Source organism: Trachemys scripta, chromosome 10 (genome assembly GCF_013100865.1).
Source record: "Trachemys scripta elegans isolate TJP31775 chromosome 10, CAS_Tse_1.0, whole genome shotgun sequence".
NCBI lineage: Eukaryota > Metazoa > Chordata > Testudines > Emydidae > Trachemys > Trachemys scripta.
Genome location: NC_048307.1, coordinates 82,126,384 through 82,133,297, shown reverse-complemented (window position 1 = coordinate 82,133,297; position 6,914 = coordinate 82,126,384). Strand labels below are relative to the sequence as shown.

Sequence of the window (6,914 nt, the reverse complement as noted above, 5' to 3'; positions counted from 1 at the left end):
CCTGTGCCCCCCCACACACACACTAGTCCCCCCCGCACCAGCCCTGTGCCCCCCCACACACACTAGCTCCCCCTATAGATCACCCCCCCCCGCACACATACCAGGCACCACACACTTGGTACCAGCCCTGCCCCACCAACATCTACACACAGGTGCCCCCACATGCACCCGGCTGCCTCCACGCACACAGGCTGCCAGCCCTGCCCCTCACACATACCAGGTGTCCACACACATACCAGACTGCCTCCACACACACAGGGCCCCAACCACCCCCCCACACACACACACACAAACACACACACACACACACACACTGGTCACCAGCTCACCCCTACACACACACACACACACACACAGGGCACCAGCCTCCATCCTTCCCCCAGCTGTACTCACCCCACACACCTGGAGCACCATCCCCCTTCAAGCAGTGCACCCCCTAGGCATCATCCCCCTGCCCACACACCCCCATAGTACCCCCTCCTTTCACTCCCCACAGGCAGTATACCTGCCACACACACATACACACTGGGCATCAGCATCGTCCCCTGCCCTCCCAGCCTCACACACACGGCCCATTCTCTATCCCTTCTCTCACACCAGGGGCCATCAGCCACCTCTCAGCCCCCCCTCCTCACGCACTGTTCCCCTTTGCCCCACTCATGCACACTCCCCAGGCACCAGTGCCCCCTCCTGCTCTCTCTCACACACACAGGGCAGCAGCCCTTCCACCCCCTTTCCCAGGCAGCACATAGCCCTTTGTACACACACACTAGGCATCTGACTCTACCTGTCACTGTCCCTGTACGTACACACCCACACCCACAACTCAAAGAATTTTCATCCCTGAGGGTAACAGCAGTGCCCTCCAGCCAGCTTGATGCACATCAGTCACAACCAACATCTCAGGGCCTGTCTTTCAAAACCAGCAATTCATTCATGCATTTTACATGCAATTTGCTATAGGACCAGTACAGTGAGCATAATTTATTGCACATGCAAAACTCACACCTGCAAAAAGAAAGGCTCTGATTGATCTTAGATGGAGATCTATAGTACGGCACAATGGCTTTCATCAGATGTGTTCCAGGAGGCTTAGGTGTAGCTATTGTATATTTCAGCCTTACCTTAGAATTTACTTTAAAAAAACAGCACTTTAATGATACCTCAATATTTTTACTTTTGTTTTTTTTCTATATCAGAAGGGTACAGATCTCTGTAAGAAAGTAAGGGTATGTCTACACAGCAACTAGCCATCCGCGGCTGGCCCGTGCCAGCTGACTCAGGTCCTCGCTGCTGGGGTGTTTCATTGCTGTGTAGATTTGCTAGCTCTGGCTGGAGCTCAGGGTCCCAGAGCCTCCCACCTCACAGGCTGCCGGAGCTTTGGCTCCAGCCTGAGCCTGGAAGTCTGCACAGTAATGAAACAGGCCTGCAAGCCTGAGTAGGCTGGCACAGGCCAGATGCAGGTGTCAAGTTGGTGTATAGACATACTCTAAAATTGAGGCATTTTAGGGATCACCTGTGGATGGTAGAGGAATGCATACATGAAGTATGTTTAAGCCAGAATCTGTTGCAGTTAGGATTGAGAAATACAGCCATTTTAAATCAGAATGTAAGACTAAAAATACCTATTTCAATTGTAACATTGTGGCCTGCTGTTATTGATTAGGCATGTGTCCTTGAGAAAGACTTCAGGCAAACCACATATTGATTCTCCTAATTCTCCATGTGCTATTTCATCTGTATGTTTTTGTGGGGGTTTTGCCAAGTGATCCAAAAAACCCACAACCTACACATAAACAGTGCATTTTAATAAAATTTAATTGAATCCAATAAAATCTGCAAAACTCAGTTCTGTGCATTGGCACTGCAGCCTATAATCATTGGCAAAGATTTGTTTAAATGAGGTAAAAGCCATGATACAAAACAAACAAAGTTAAATCTGCTACTGTCTATGGCCCATGCTGTTGTGGAAGAAGGGGGAGAGAAATACAACACAACATAAATTTAAGAATGTTAACTGTGGCTTTGAAATTCCTGGCTTTTATATTAATATTACGTGCTTAACTTTATTTAAATAGGGAGGTTCTTCATCTCTGAATTTCCTTTCTGAGGGCTAAGTAAATCTATTTATTTATGTATGAATCTCAATGACATCCTAACAGGTTTCAGAGTAGCAGCCATGTTAGTCTGTATCCACAAAAAGAACAGGAGTACTTGTGGCACCTTAGAGACTAACAAATTTATTAGAGCATAAGCTTTTGTGGACTACAGCCCACTTCAGTCCACGAAAGCTTATGCTCTAATAAATCTGTTAGTCTCTAAGGTGCCACAAGTACTCCTGTTCTTTTAATGACATCCTAGAATTTTCAGAAGCCTTCGTGATCCTTCGCTAACTTCCAGCACTAAGCAGCTGACGTTCCAGTGATCTGTCGCACATCATCCATCCATCTCCTCGCTAGTTGTCCTCTACTACAGTGACTCTCCACCATTCCTTCCATCATAATTTTTTCAAAGGTTATTTCCCTCTCTATCCCTCATGTGATCAAAGTATGTAAGCACCTGGAAAAAAGAGATGTAGATCTTTCATGGATGGCAGCTGCTAAACAAACTAAAATGGTTGTTCCAGACTTTCAGTAGAACTTAGATATGAGCTTTTAAGGCAAGCAAGTCTGTCTCTCACCATAGCTCAAATTTTTACTGGAATTCAAGTGTTGTACTCAGTGTTGCAACACCTGAATCAGAGCCTAAATCTCATTTCAAAAGGAATTTAGGCACTTGTGACCTTTAAAAATCTGAGCCTCCACACTGGGGCCTCTACATACTATTGTAATATTGCTACTCATAATCAATAAAAAAATTTCCTTTAGGAAAGAGAAAGTGGTCTAGGGATGGGTGTCACCAACCTCAACTGGAGAAAATGGACTAGTACAGTCATTAGTCTAGCTTTCTTTCAGCCTCGATTCACTCACCTTATCACACCGTGGTTTGCTGAGCAGAGTTTGGGTGCATTTTGTACTTAAAGGAGATAGTAAAAAAAGACAGATCTTTTTTGTTCATATTAAGCTAACAATGTTCCTCTAATAGATCCTTCTTACAGCAAATGAGTGGTATTGTATTGTTAAGCAGGGCTAGGGTGACCAGACAGCAAAAGCGAAAAATTGGGATGGGGGTGGGGGGTAATAGGAGCCTATGTAAGAAAAAGACCCAAAAATCAGGACTGTCCCTATAAAATCGAGACATCTGGTCACCCTAAGCAGGGCCACAAATCATGCACTTAAATTATATGTAAAAAGAACAGATCCTCTGAGATTCCCTCTGGACATGGAGATTATGTTAGACCCTTTCTAACAAGAACCCCATTTAGGTATGGTTTGCTAGAAAGGGTATAACACTTTTCGTGACTTTTCTAGTAGATATTTCTGTATTGGCCAAAGCATTATATGGTGTATAGTAAAAGATACTGATTCATCTCCAACAAATACAGTTTGTGGTCCTTGATAAGAGGAAAAATGTATCACATCCTTAAGAAGATGAGAGATTATTTACAACAGTTAGTCAAATGTTCATGCGTATTATAAGTGGAGATGAGGCATCAGAAAGATATTAGAATTTCTAGCTTGATCTGCAGGGATCAGTAGAATTACAAGAATGGGAAACCTTTAGGCAGTGATGGAATATTTGGTTGGCAGAGACTACTGGACCCTTATGGTGTCTGAGGAAAAATGGACAAAAAGCTTTTATATTTAAAGAGGGAATAGAATCAGGGAGTCATTACTGGGAGCTGACAGAAATAAGCATTCTCTGGATACTGAAAAAGATATAATCTGCACTGAGACCCAGCTGTGCAGAAAAAGTGACTGAATGCTCCGTTTCTCTCACACTGTAGTGTTATTTCCAGGTTGTGAAAGAAATCCTCTAGGGGGAGTCAGAAAATGGTTTTAAAGACTTCCCTTTCAGTTAGATAATATCAAAAGATCAAGGGTCTGTGAGCCAGCCTACAAAGAATAATCAATTTTAAAAAAAGTACAAGAATAATTTTAAAAGTCCCCTTTGTTAATGAGCAATATTTTAAGGGAAAACAGGGGCAAAAGGCTTATAAACCAAACAGAACCATTAACACAATAAAGGCAGAGTCTCATATGGCAAGCTGCAGACCAAAAGGGAATCTGCCTCTCAAGACAACTTCAAAGACAGACATTTTCACCTGTCAAGAGATTTTTGGAAATGAAATCTATACAAGCCAAGAGAGTTCCAGGGTTCAAAGACTTACAGTGACACTGCCAGGGTGAGAGTAGCCAGAACAAAGTGAGAGAGTGGGAGGTGGAGGGTCAGCCAGCCAAGGTCAGGATTGTCAGTCTGCAGAAATACAAGATATGCCATTTTAGAGATCCTTGCATCAGCACTTCCAGCTTCCTGGTTAAGTCACCAGATACATACATACAGTAAATATTTAATTAGATAGAAGTTTGGCTAAGATAACACCGCTGTTTGTTTACTGAATTAAAATTAATTTTAAGTTACAACCACTGTAAATCTTTAGAGGGAATTTAGGCTCTGTTTTTACAAAGAATTTTGGACAGTTTAATTATATCCAGAAGTTATCATTCCAAGGATAGGTTAAAACTGTGTTCTTATTAACTGGTTTAAAGCCCTGATCCTGCAAACACTTATGTAGCTGTTAAATGCATGTTAGTAGTTCCACTGACGTCAATGGAACTACATGTGTATAGAGAAAGTTAGAGAGAGAGAGAGAATTCCCATAAAGATGAGCAACATTTAGAGATTAATCTGACTTCAGCAGTTTCAAGTGCCTCTCTTCCCAGGGACTTATCCAGACTATTCCCAATGGTAGATGGCAGCAGAGTAAAATAGACTGGTTAATGGAGCTATCTATCTTAGGCACCTATCTGGCACTCATCGCTATGCACCTAATAATCTTTAATCTCCCAACACCCCTATGGGGGAGGGACGTACTATTATCCCTATTTTACAGATAGGGAACAAAGGCACAGAGCAGCTTGACTTGGCCAAGGTCACAAAGGAAGTCTATGGCAGAGCAGGGAATTGAACTGAAGTCTTCTAAATCCTGGGCTAGTGACCTAAGTCCTGGACCATCCTTCCCCTGTCAAACAAATGGAAGTAGCTGAGCACTGATTTGTAATTACTTTTAGCGTAAAGCCATGTCTGCGCTACCGGCTAAATCAGCTCTGCTGCTATCAATGCAGCAACGTTGATTTAGCAGGTCTACTAAAGACATGCTAAATTGATGGGAAAGCGCTCTCTCATCCATGTCCCAAGAGGTGGAGTCGACATAGCGCGGTGTACACACAGCTGTAAGTTGACCTAAGTTACGTCGATTTCAGTTATGTGACTTAACTAGCATAACTTAGATCAACTTACAGTGTTAGTGTAGACCAGCCCTAAGTGCCATGCCATAGGCTATTGCATGTAATAATGTTAACTTTCCCATGCTGAGCAAGAATAGTCCTGGAGGAGGGACGGTCATCATTGCAACAGAAAGCCTCCCTTCTTCAGGGATCAGGCTCCACAGATGGTCTAGTTTTCTTTTAACAAGGTTGAGCACTGTTCTGGATGTATATAGGTAGCATGCCTACTTGTTATGCCATATGACTTTGTCTTAAGAGCTGTCTTCTTCCCCATCCAAAGGTGGGATGTAGCATACCTCTTGTAGCGTACTGCTTCCCTCCAGAGGGCACCAATACACAGGTCAGTGGATTCCATTGCCATTTTCAAATTAGAAATTTTTATAAAGGAATGATCCAAATCAGTGAAGAAGAATCAATGAAGAATTCCAAACCTTTCTCCTCTTTCCTTCCTTCATCTTTATCTGCTGGCTGCTCAGACACCACAGTGATGGGCATGGCACACAAATGTTAGATCAGATTCTTCTTCAAGATGATTGCCTGCCTAGATCTCCACTGCAAGGGAGGTGCATGTCTTTGGGTGAGCAAGCTTGGAACTTTTGGACAGCATTGCCCCAATAGACTCCACCATTCAAACATTCCAAGCTCACGTGTTAAGAGGAGCACAATGTCCAGTGTAGATCCATGCAGGCAGTCATCTCAAAGAACCACAACTACTATGGTAACTGCTCTTCATAATATCCCACCGTTGGCTTTTCACCTTTTTCCATGTTGTCCCCCACAACTGGAACAATTTCCTAATTCCTGTCTGCCAGATACCTTCTTTTAAGACCAACTTTTTCAATGAACCCTTGTTCTCCTAACCAAACCTTCTCTAATCCTTTCTTTTCCTAAACTGTTTTGTCCTTTTCTTGAACTGAAGACAACAGCTGGGAGACTAAGATAGCTAGCCAGCTGAGTTCACCAGCGGAAGAAGGCAAGGAGGTAGTGTGTTTTTTGTTTGTTTGCTTGCTTGCTTTTTAAAATTACAGGTATTCTAATGAGGAAAAACTCACAATGGGAGGAAAATGGCATGTTGCCAATAACACTGCTAGCACTTTCTCAGCCAGCACCTCTGGGGGCCCCTGGCCAGATAGGCATCCTGACCCTGGACACTTCTACCCAGATTCTAGTCATGACTTGCTGGGAATGCAGTCTGGGTGTCCCTTCCAAAGAAAGTCAGGTGGGGGAAGCAGCAGGTGTGAGAGGTGTCTGTCAGTGGAGTTCTTCGGGAAGCAGGTAAAAGAAGTGCAGGAGGAAGTGGCTTGTCTGCGTAGCATCCAGGAGCACGAGGACTTCATCAACAGGATGCATATGGAGTCATCGGGGATGGAGGATGCTAGCCTACTAGAGAAAACTACAGTGGAGGAAGAAGAACGGGCTGCTGTACAGGGAGGAGGTGGCTGCTGGCCACCTTGGACAGTAGACAGTGCTCCATCCCCTACCCAGGTCCCCTGTTCATCAAGATCAAGAGCCATTATGTTGTATTCC

At 43.9% G+C, this 6,914-nt stretch overlaps 1 protein-coding gene across 1 annotated transcript in view; it reads right to left on the bottom strand.

Annotated features, from left to right (window-relative positions):
* Window positions 1-4,356, bottom strand: part of LOC117883513 — a 24,282-nt gene extending 19,926 nt beyond the window's left edge. The window contains exon 1 of the mRNA XM_034782807.1: window positions 4,271-4,356. The gene's annotated coding sequence lies outside the window, so the exon portion shown is untranslated. The remainder of the gene's footprint in view (window positions 1-4,270) is intronic.
* Window positions 4,357-6,914: the final 2,558 nt, after the last annotated feature.